This window comes from Oenanthe melanoleuca, chromosome 13 (genome assembly GCF_029582105.1).
Source record: "Oenanthe melanoleuca isolate GR-GAL-2019-014 chromosome 13, OMel1.0, whole genome shotgun sequence".
Taxonomy (NCBI): domain Eukaryota; kingdom Metazoa; phylum Chordata; class Aves; order Passeriformes; family Muscicapidae; genus Oenanthe; species Oenanthe melanoleuca.
In genome coordinates, this window is record NC_079347.1 from 1,736,374 (window position 1) to 1,747,255 (window position 10,882).

The 10,882-nt window shown below is 52.2% G+C and overlaps 1 protein-coding gene across 3 annotated transcripts in view; it reads right to left on the reverse strand.

The window, feature by feature from the left end:
* Positions 1-6,683, reverse strand: part of SIL1 (SIL1 nucleotide exchange factor) — a 93,491-nt gene extending 86,808 nt beyond the window's left edge. Inside the window, exons 1-2 of one of the 3 annotated variants that reach the window (XM_056502205.1) lie at positions 6,590-6,640; positions 2,573-2,718 (exon numbers count right to left, since the gene is read on the reverse strand). The gene's annotated coding sequence lies outside the window, so the exon portion shown is untranslated. The other 2 variants (XM_056502203.1, XM_056502204.1) reach the window with 2 other exon arrangements.
* Between the last annotated feature and the right edge of the window lie 4,199 nt (positions 6,684-10,882).

Genomic DNA, 10,882 nt, shown 5'->3' on the forward strand with positions numbered 1-10,882 from the left:
GAGAGGCAGAACCTCCCAAAGGAGAGGCTGAACATCCCCAAGGGAAAGGCAGAACCTCCCAAAGGAGAGGCTGAACATCCCCAAGGGAGAGGCTGAACATCCCCGAGGGAGAGGCTGAACATCCCCGAGGGAGAGGCTGAACATCCCCAAGGGAAAGGCAGAACCTCCCAAAGGAGAGGCTGAACATCCCCCAAGGGAGAGGCTGAACATCCCCCAAGGGAGAGGCTGAACAATCCCCAAGGGAGAGGCTGAACATCCCCAAGGGAGAGGCTGAGCATCCACAGGAGAAAGGCTGAATCTCCCCAAGGTAGAGGCACAACATCCCCAAAGGAGAGGCTGAACCTCCCAAAGGAGAGGCTGAACCTCCCCAGGGCAAGGCAGAGCTGTCCCCTGATGAGCCCTGGCACAAGGTGTGCTGCAGGTGTTGGCAGGCAGGGCTTTCCTGAGCAGCAGAGCACATCAGCCTAGGAGCAGCTGGAAACAAAGAAAACCTTGCAAGGGCACCTCTGGTCCATTTTATAGGAAAACAGCAGATTTCCAGCTGCTTCCCATGCCAGGGAGCAGCAACTGAGAGACAAGTTCCTGTAGTTCTCATCAGCCTGTGAATCAATTATTTATAGGAAGAAGGTTCAGCATAGAATCACGGAAAGCTGTCAACTTGCAGCCCAGCAGAGCTTGCTCTGTGAACCAGGGACTCCTCACCCCTGCATGGCACAGGATTAAAATCAGCAGCTGTGGCACGAGGGGATCCATCACACCACAGCAACAACCACAGGGATCCAGCAAATGCAGCCCAGGATCCTTCCTAAAGGAAAAAATTGGTGGTAAAAGGGCACTGGGAGTGATGTAACAGAGCTGGCACATGGAGCAGTTGGAGAAGGAGATTCTGACAAGGCTCTGTGGGGCCAGACTGTCGAAGACAAGGCAAGCACAGCACTCAGGCACCAGCCCTCCTAGTGCTGTCCCACCCCCACACCAAAGCCTCTGTAGGGATCCACAACTCCCAGCCCCTCACCTGCACACCCCCAGATCTCTCCCATCAGGAGATTCTGGCTTTGTGCTTCCCAGGCTGGGGCAAAGCCTCCCTTGACACTTAAGAGCAGCACAAGCATCTTGCACAGAGATTGCTGAGAGGGGGGAGCAATCTGTGCCACAAGCACCAGGCAGTGGGAGCATGCCAAGAGCAGGGCAGGCAGAGCTTAAAAACGAGCAGGCTTCACACTCCCAGGTACTGCAGGAAAGGTGCTCATCCCCAGCTCTCCAGCACTTCTCTGAACACAGCCAGGATGAGCTCTGAGCATTTAAAACACACTGGAACAAACAGAGGGAGTGGGATGTCCCATAGGAGGAGGGGAAGCAGTACAGGCACCTCTGGAAGTGCCCTGCTTCTGCAGTTCAAGGTTAAACACTTGCACTCATTCCTGAATCTGCCTCTCTCTAAAGCTGCACCAGGTAATTAGAATCATTATAACTATTATTAGACCATAATATTATTATAGCATTTTTGCTACACTTGACATCTGTTGGCTGATAGATTTAACTGGTACATAAGAAATAACTGTGCAGAGATTTCTTGCAAATGAGCAGCAACAGGGAAGACATTAAAGCATTCTGCATTCAAAAAGTTAATTTTATGGAAGTATGCTCGAAATAAAAATTCCAAAGTTAAGTTAAACCTTTAAAACCTCTCGTTAAAGGAATTATTTGGGCTTAAAGTAGGCAACCATTAAAAAATCCTGACTTTATTTAGATCTCTAAAGGCATATATGTGGCTTGGTATCTCCTTCAGATCAACATATGCATCTTCTTCCCATCTGCTCCAGAGATTTCTAAATTATCCTTGCATCTTCCTTTCCCTCTCTCTGCAGCACACTTGAATTATTTGGGCAGAGACTGACTGCACAGGGAACCAGTATAATCAGGGCTCTTACAACCTGCTGTCTGCAAATCCTATAGAATTATCAGCAAACACACATCTAGAATAAAATACAGCTTCCTGCAGCCCATGAAGCCCAAAGGGCTTTGCAAACTAGACTTGGGATGCAATTTATCCACCAGTGAGATTCAGCAGTAATCCAGAGTGGAACACAACCTTTCCATCCATATTTAACTACAGCACACAGGGCCTTGGAGAGCAGCGAGGAAGAATCCAACAGAAGCCATAGGAATGTTTTAGGGAGACTGAGTTTTCCCCTGGAAATGAAATTAGGTCAGGGCACCCACTGAGCTGAACTCAGTGACTCTTGTGGGTGCCTTCCAACTCAGAATATCCCATGATTCTGTGATTCTACCATCAGCCAGGAGAACAAAGAGGGCCCAGAGTCTCCATGCTGTTGATGGTGCCCCTGAAGCACAGCTGGAGTGAACAGCTGGGTACCACAAGTTACCAGCCTGGGGAGGAGCAAGACATGAACACCACAGGGGAATCCTGTGTTGCCCTTAAATTTGGTGGGGCTCAAATTTCACCCCACAGTTACACCCATGTGCAAAGACAGATGGAAAGCAGGTGGAAGACTTCAGAAAGTTCAATTCTTAAACTTCAGGCAGCTGAGCCCAGCAGCTCAGTACTCACAGAACTCAGGGAAGGCAGAGCTGGTCCTGCTTGGGCAGTGAAATCTATTTCAGCTCAAATAATTCCTCTTCCTGAAGCATCACTGAGGTGACAGCAGAGCCCTGGTGCAGTGAGGCATCCTGCAACCACTCCCACCATGACATACACTAGTTAGGAATAAAAATGAGCATCATTAATTTCTCCAGAGCAAGTAGTTTTATCTTTTCCAGAGAAGAGCAACCACACATGGAACTTGGAATTGCTTGAGGAGAAAAATGTATTTTTGCTACCTTTGTCACATGCAGACATGCACAGCTCTCACTGAGGAGAGACTTATGGAGAAACAAAGGGGAGCAGGAGGTGCTGGACACCACTTCCCCCATGCACAGCCCACTGCTGTGGCAGCTCTGAGTGGGAAGCAGGCTGAGGATTGCCTTGGAGCTGTGCCAGTCTCAGCAAGAAGCCCCAGGTAAATGAAGTTCATGAAAGCTCTTAAATGACCTAAGTCTTCAGAAGGAGAGCACAATTCCCCACTACAGAGACCTGCCCATCACACCTCTGACCAGCACAGAGCAGCTTTTCTCTCCATCCATCTGATACTTCAAAAGCCAGAGGAGCTGGGGCTGGGCGAGCTCACCTTAATGAGGCCCAGTGCTCATTATTAACTAAGAAAAAAAAGACCAACCAGAGCAACTCCACCCCAAGCACTTGAGGGGTGGCTATCAGCAATTCCCTGTCACCACAGGAGAAATCCCTGTGTATGGGCCCTGGGAGCTCAGCCCAGGTCTGCTTCTGTTCATCCTTCCCATTAATGGTTTGAACAACGAAAGAGAAGGCACTTTTATAAAACCTGAAAGGATGCCCAGGAGTTAAGAGCTGGAAGCACTCTGGAGGTCATGATCAGAATTGATAAACTGAAGAAAAGTTCCCAAAACACCCACAAATCAATAGAAAGAAAATCAAGGAAAACAATGTAAAGAAATGCACTTGGAAACAGAGCACCAACAGAGATCAAGCACACAAAATGTCCAGAGGAAAACTCTCCAGACAGAGGGAAGCTGGGGAAAACTGGGGACCAGACCAAATGTGCCAGCACTGTGTGTGATCCAGAACATAAAATACCCAGTTCTGGGCTCCGTGCTGGGTGTCACCTCTGAGTCACAGACTAACCAGAGGGTGTGGGCAGCCAGCAGAGCACTCAGCAGGACAGAACATGCTGCCACACAGCAGCTGGGGAGGGGTTTCTCCACCACTGCTCCCTCCAGGGCTGGTACCAGCTCTCAGATTTTAACAACCTGCCATGGGGCTCCCCATTCTATGAAGGCAAGAGACAAACTGGCTGCTCAGTTTGCTGCAAGGGCAAGTTAGATGAGTTCAGGCTCTCTGAGGATATTTCATCATCTTGGGATTTCATCAAGGCCCAGAGGGAACTGGGCCCCGTCCAGATGTGCACCACCATCCACCACTACCCAGCCTGGAGCTGAGGATCTCTCACCTGGCTCAGGACAGGGCCATGGACAAGGAGGCTGTTCCAGCCCTGAATTTCATTCTGGCATCCTCCATCTGGCTACTCCTACAGCAGTGACAAAGCCAAATGAACTAATTCTCCTCCCCAAAATACAACAGAGTTCCTAATCCTGCTGAGGGGCACCCACACAACCACAGACCCAGCACACTGTGACCATTTCCATTATCCCTCACTAATGAAGCTCATCAAGCTTCATTTGCAGCTCAGAAGCCAGCAGGGAATGGGATGCTGCCCTGTGGAAGGGCATGGCTGCCCAGCTTCCCTCCTCTCCTCCCATCCCACACAGCTCCACTAACCTCTGCAATTCTCTGAAGCCCACAAGAGCCATCACCCAGCCCTGCCTACCCCAGACACCTCAATTTGAGTTGTTGAAAGCCACTGAAGCCATTGCCACAAGGTGTTACAAAGCAGGTGACACCAGAGCACAGCTGCACCAAACCCAACCAGCAGCTTGGCAGAAATCCAGCAAGGGGGCAAAAGCTACAAATCTCATACAAAAGCAGGGCCTAGCTCTCAGGAACATTTGAGATTTCCCACAGACTCAGAGGGATTTGGGGTTTTGCTGAGCTGCCTCATGAACCACAGCCAGAATGGATTTGACAAAGCCTTGGCGAGCAGGAGCCGTTTCTCTTGGCAGGGCTGCTTCCCAGAGATCCCCAGCCTTGTGTCACTTCCCACTTCAGGTGCTAAGAATATCTGCATGTTCATTAAAAAAAATAGCAACCAGCTATTGAGAACGTATCAACAAAGCGCTCGACAAATCTTAATTAAAGCAGATTCACCTCCCTCACGAGCAGAGCGTTGTTTCTCAGAGAACGCTGACTGCAAGAGCTGAGGTGGGTTAGAAAAGCAATGGAGGGAGTCAGCAGCACAGAGGATTAGCACACAGAAAGGATGACTATTATCCCTAAATTTATCCCAATAATCCACTACCTCACAAATTCTCAAGGTATGGCTGCTCTGCTTTCAACCCCACCTGCCAAGCAGAAGCAGACAGAGACAGGTTTGGGGGTGCTGGAGTTTTCCAGGTGTTTTCTTCATCGGGCTAAAGGAATTCTCATGTAAAAATGAAGGAGGTGGTGGCAGTAGCACCAGCCCTGCTCTTGTGCTGCTTCAGGACACTGAAGAGACAAGACTGTGGGTTCAAAGGCTGTCCTACAGTTCACCAAGAATTGTTTCCAGCTGATTTCTTCCAAAGAATTGTATTTGTATCCCTTCACATATACTAAATACAGGGTCACACAGACAGCAGCCTCCAGGAACTCACGACACTGCTCTCTCACCTCTGATAGCTGGACTCCTACACTGAAGTTTCTGGGACAGTATTTTGGACACTTCCACCATAGAAATGTCCTAGAGGCTGCTGGACCATTTTAAGACAGGGTTAGGGGAAAGAAATGAGAGAAAAATAGAAGTCCATCCCTTAAAATGCTGCTCCCAGAGAACAAATGAATTCGAACGATCACAGAACACTGCGGCAGCACGCTCGGTAAATGACAGGGTGTGTCATCGTCTTTGAACGTCCTCTGGAGACTTATCTGCACTTAAAAGGTTCCTGCTGGGCTGTGCACGGAGCAGCCTCTTGCTCAGACAGCTCCACCACAGCAATGCCCCTGCAGATTATCCTCCTTTGGCAGGCAAACTGAGCAGCACCGGTGCAGGCAGCTCTGCCTCTGCGCCGCACTTGGACTGGGTTAGTTCCAGCAGAAACACACTGCAGAATAAATAACTTGGCCCTAAGAAATTGTGTCTGCAGAACTTGGTGTCAACTCTGACCCTGCTGAAGGTGGGCGGCATCAGAGCTCTGCCAAAGATCTCTCCTAGTGCAAGTGCTAGCCAACCACTGAGCTTAAACATTTTAAGGCAACATTCCAAACAGTGTTTATATACAAAATCCCCTTTGCTCAGCGTTCCCTTCCTAGCATCGTTTTACCAGTTCTCCAGCCAGAGCACCATATGCAGTCTTGTACCAAAACAATTAAACCAGCTTTAAAATTCGTGTTACAGAGCACACCCATTTTAATGTCCCAGAGCTACTCCAGCATGTTTTTATTCCACAGCAGCCTGGGCACACAGCAGGCCGGAGGTCACCCAGCCCAGCCTCGTGCTGCAGGCAGGATGCAAACTGCGCCCTTTGGTGGAAACTTACACGTAAATATTTATGTTTAAAACCCGTCGGTGTAAGGGATCGCTGTCCTGTGCCGAAGTGCCCGTCACAAGCCCGCGGTTGCGGTCCGTGCTGCAGCACTCCGGCAGGGACCGCTCCTGCCAGCCCTGTCCCAACGGCCCGGCCGCTCTGACGGAACCGGGCCTGCGGGCCGCCCCAGCCCGGCCAGGCCTCACCGCCGGCTCCGCTCGCACAGGGCAGTGCAGCGGAGGCAGCGGCCGCTGCTTACGGGGCCGGGAGCAGCGCTGCGTCCCGGATCGTGGGTCCCCGGCCCGGAGCTCCGGCCCGGCCCTCACGGGGCACCAGCAGCGCCTCCCACCGCGACCCCCCCACCCCGACTCACCGCTCCGCACTGCGCACGCTCCGCGCGGCCCCGCCCCCGGCCCCGCCCCGGCCAATCAGCGCCGTCCTTGGCCCTGCTCCTGCCCTTGGCCCCGCCTGCCCAGTCAGCTCAGCCCCGAGCTTGGCCACACCCCCCGGCCCGGCCGTTCGGACCCACCGCCCTTGGCCCCGCCCCCTGATCTGGCCCCGCCTCCTGGCCCCGCCCGTGCCCTGTGAGGCGGCGGCGCTGTCCCGGCTCGGCCGTGTGCTGGCTGGGTTCGCCGTGCTGGGCTGCGACGTGTCCCTTGTCCCCGGCTGGTATGAGCCGTGTCCTGGGCCGGGCTGAGCCGTGTCCCTTGTCCCCGGCTGGTATGAGCCGTGTCCCTTGTCCCGGGCTGGTATGAGCCGTGCTTCTTGTCCTGGGCTGGGCTGAGCCATGTCCCTTGTCCCGGGCTGGTATGAGCTGTGTCCTGGGCCGGGCTGAGCCGTGTCCCTTGTCCCGGGCTGGTATGAGCCGTGCCTCTCGTCCCGGGCTGGGCTGAGCCGTGTCCCTTGTCCCGGGCCGGGCTGAGCCGTGTCCCTTGTCCTGGGCTGGTATGAGCCGTGCCTCTTGTCCCGGGCTGGTCCGAGCTGTGTCCCTTGTCCCGGGCCGGGCTGAGCCGTGTCCCTTGTCCCGGGCTGCTATGAGCCGTGCTTCTTGTCCTGGGCTGGGCTGAGCCATGTCCCTTGTCCCGGGTTGGTATGAGCCGTGCCTCTCGTCCCGGGCCGGGCTGAGCCGTGTCCCTTGTCCCGGGTCGAGCCCGGGCTGCGCTGGGCGGGCAGGAGCCTCCCCGGCTGTAGGAACGGGCCTGTCCTGGGCAGCAGCCCCAGCCTGGAGCATCGGTCCCTCACGAAGGCACTGACGGGACCGCCTGGCTGGGGGCGCCTCTCTGCATCGCGTTAGGAGAAATTCTGGAGGAATTTCTCCATGGAAAGGGTGGTCAGGCACTGGAACTGCCCAGGGAGGTTTGGATCCCCATCCCTGAAGGTGTCCAAGGAGTTCCTGGATGTGGCACTCAGTGCACTGGGCTGGGGACAAGGTGGGGATATCTGGGATGGGTGCTGGGGATCAGGAGGGAATATTCACAATGATCTGGAGATGTTGGCCTTACACATCACACCATCCGTGCCACAGGCTACTTCAGCACCTCGTTTATATTTCACAGGTTTTGAGGAAGGTAGTGAGGTTTCAGGTAGATACAAGGGTGTAAATTCTCAGCCTTGGCACCCCTGGCTGATGCTGAAATGAGGTGAGAAAGTCAGAGAAGGCACAGGGAACTCACTGGTCCCCTCACCTCATTCACTCAAAGCACTCTGCTGATTAAAATCATACCAAAGCATTTCCCACCCCTCTCCCGACTGTGGATGAGTGATGGCATTGCAGAAATGATGGAAAATCGACAGCCACGAGCTGTGCAGCCCTCCCTTGCAATGGCTGGGCTGTGACTGAGGAACAGGCCATGGGATCCACTGCACAGCAGCCAGAACCAACCTGCCAGCCCCAAAATTAAACCTGCATTGCTTAATTATCCAGTGAAGATGCTCAGTGACATCAGGGGACCTGTCCCTGGGCCACTGTCCCCACGGCTCTGCTCACCTGTGCTGTGTTTCACTGCTGGCACCCACAGAGATCCTGGAGGCAGGAGATTGACTGTAAGCAAATCTCAGCTCTCCTTGCCAGTAATTGAATATTTTCAGTCTTTCCAGGTTGGTTGTAAACATCTCAAAAACATAATCTGGAATCAAATCCCTCAAAGCCTGTCAGGAGTGCAGCAGAGCTTTATTGATGCTTATGATTTTTTTGTTGGGGTTTATGGTTTCTCAGGCAGCTACGTGATTGCTGCCTGGGTTTAACTGCTGGCCTTTGGATAGGTGAAAGCAGTGCTGTGCTCCAGCCTCTTCCTTCTCCTTTTGGGCACCACACACCAGGAGCTGGCAGCCAGGCAGGACTGGGCTCTCTGCTTGCAGCCCAGGAACCAAAGGTCAGCTGGGGGTGCTGAGAAGAGGATTTTCTACCTGCTTGTCTCAGGGCACAGCAGCCACCAGGCAGTTTGGGAAGCCTCACTGAGATGCTCAGTCCATCCAGAGAGGAGCACTGCTGCATCCCTGTACAATCCCAACCAAATCCCACATCTGAAACCTGATATCAAAGAGATAAGAAAATAAACTGCATGTATAACCTTCTGCATCTCGAGTTCCTCTGCTCTGATGGGGTGGAGGCTTTTTCCAAAGGTATTAGAGAAGATGGGTGTGAGAGAGTAATTTGGGACTGGAAGTAATTTTTCATCAGTATACTTAAAGACAATCACAACACTAGGAGGGAGGCCTAATTGTGGAGTTGTGTAATTAGTTTTTATGTCACTGCAATTATTCTGTTGGCTACATATAAAGAACATGGGAAAATGCAGCACTTAATTTTAAATCAAGACTTGATTCTCTTTTAGTAGGTAATTGATGTTGATCACATCACTTAGCAGTGACTATAAAATGTGCTATTTAGATTGTAAAAGGATGGAGAAAAGGACTAAGCAGATAGGTAATTGATGAATTGGTGGGAGGCAGCAGGAATCCTTCAGCTGGCTCTGTTTGCAGCTGCTCCTGGGCTTCATTAGTGCCCAGGGTGTTAATGAGCACAGAGCCCCTGTCCTGGTCCCACAGCTGTCCTGCACCCCATGGAATTAATCCCTCCTGGTTAAACCTCTTCCTTTAATGAATTCAGATCTTCTTCATGGAATTGATCCCTCCTGATTAAACCCCTTCCTTTAATGAATTCAGATCTCCTTCATGGAATTGATCCCTCCTGGTTAAACCCCTTCCTTTAATGAATTCAGATCTTCTTCATGGAATTGATCCCTCCTGCTTAAACCCCTTCCTTTGAGGAATTCAGATTTTCTTCAGGAAAAGTTGTGTGGGTTTGTGCCCAGGACTTCTACATGTTCACCTGGAAGCCACCAGGCTCCTCTCCTCAAAGCTGTTTGGCTTCTCCAGCAGCTCAGCCGTGGCAACATGTCACAAATGAAATTACTTGGCTGGTGCTAAACACCCCCAGAGGCATAATTGGACATAAAAGTCCAAAAGCAAAATTAAGTCACAAGATGTCATTGCTGTGAAGCCTCACAGTGGTGCCCCTTGACAGGTAACTGAGTTTTTAGTGATTTTTTTCATACTAAAAGTACCTGCAAGTAGTTTTAGTTGGGGGAATCCCCAGAGAAAAGCCATGGATGCTGTTTAACACAGCAAAGCAGAACCATCCAGAGGGTTCAGTTGCCCTTTTCCCTCTGAAGGATGCCACCACCAGAGAGGTGTCTCTCCTGCATACAAAGAAAACTCCACAGGCTGCAGGAGACTCATGAGGTCACATTTCCTGGTGGCAAGTCCAGGCTTTGCAGTCCACACTTGCACCAAAATAGATGGATTTGTGGCCAGACAAGCCACTGGATAAAGTCCTACTAGGATTTTTAAGTGAAACACTTTTTCCCTTCAGCCTTTCCCTCCCCTCAACCTTTTTTGTGTGCTTTTTTGTGAGCAAAATATGAGATGGAATTTGGGTTCCAGCCTGCTCTGGCCAGGCTCACTGCTGCCAGAGAGCTGCCCATGGCCACTCTCCGTGCTGACACAATGAAATGCATTCTTACAGCCCAAGACGTGAGTCATGACCCAGCCTGGTTTCAGAGCAGAGGGGTTTCACAGTACATGTGACTCCAGAGAGGCCAGAGGGGAACCCTGGGCTTGAGATAGGATGGCATCACAGCTGCAGAGTTTCCCCAGTCACTTTAAAAATTGCTTTTTCTCACCCAGTTTGTGTGCTGGGACATGAGGGCTATTGCAGGACCTGTTCTGCCATGTCAGCCTCTCTGAATTCTGAGGATCAGATGGGTCCAACTTGCAGCCTCTTATCACCACCAGCACAAATCCTATTTCATTCACTGCCAGGAAAAGACTCATCCAAGGGCTTTTGCCATCAGTCCCTCGGAGGCTCTGGAGCCATGAGAGGGATGTGATGAGCCCAGGGGCCATCCCTGCTTTGGGAAAGGCTGTGAGTGACAAGGGAGGATGCAGCACGAGGCTCAGGGCTGAGCTGCTGCCCGTGTGGCACAGCTCGGGGTCAGCATCCCTCTGGGTGACAGGCCCTGATGGCTGCTCTCCTCTGGGCCACATCCCCGGGACAGCTGTGTCCTGGTGGGAGTTCCAGCTGCAGGCTGGAGGGCGGGCAGAGCCTGCGGTGAGCCCGGCCATGCCGGCTGCTGCAGAGCTCCTCTCGCAGGATCCCTGGGCT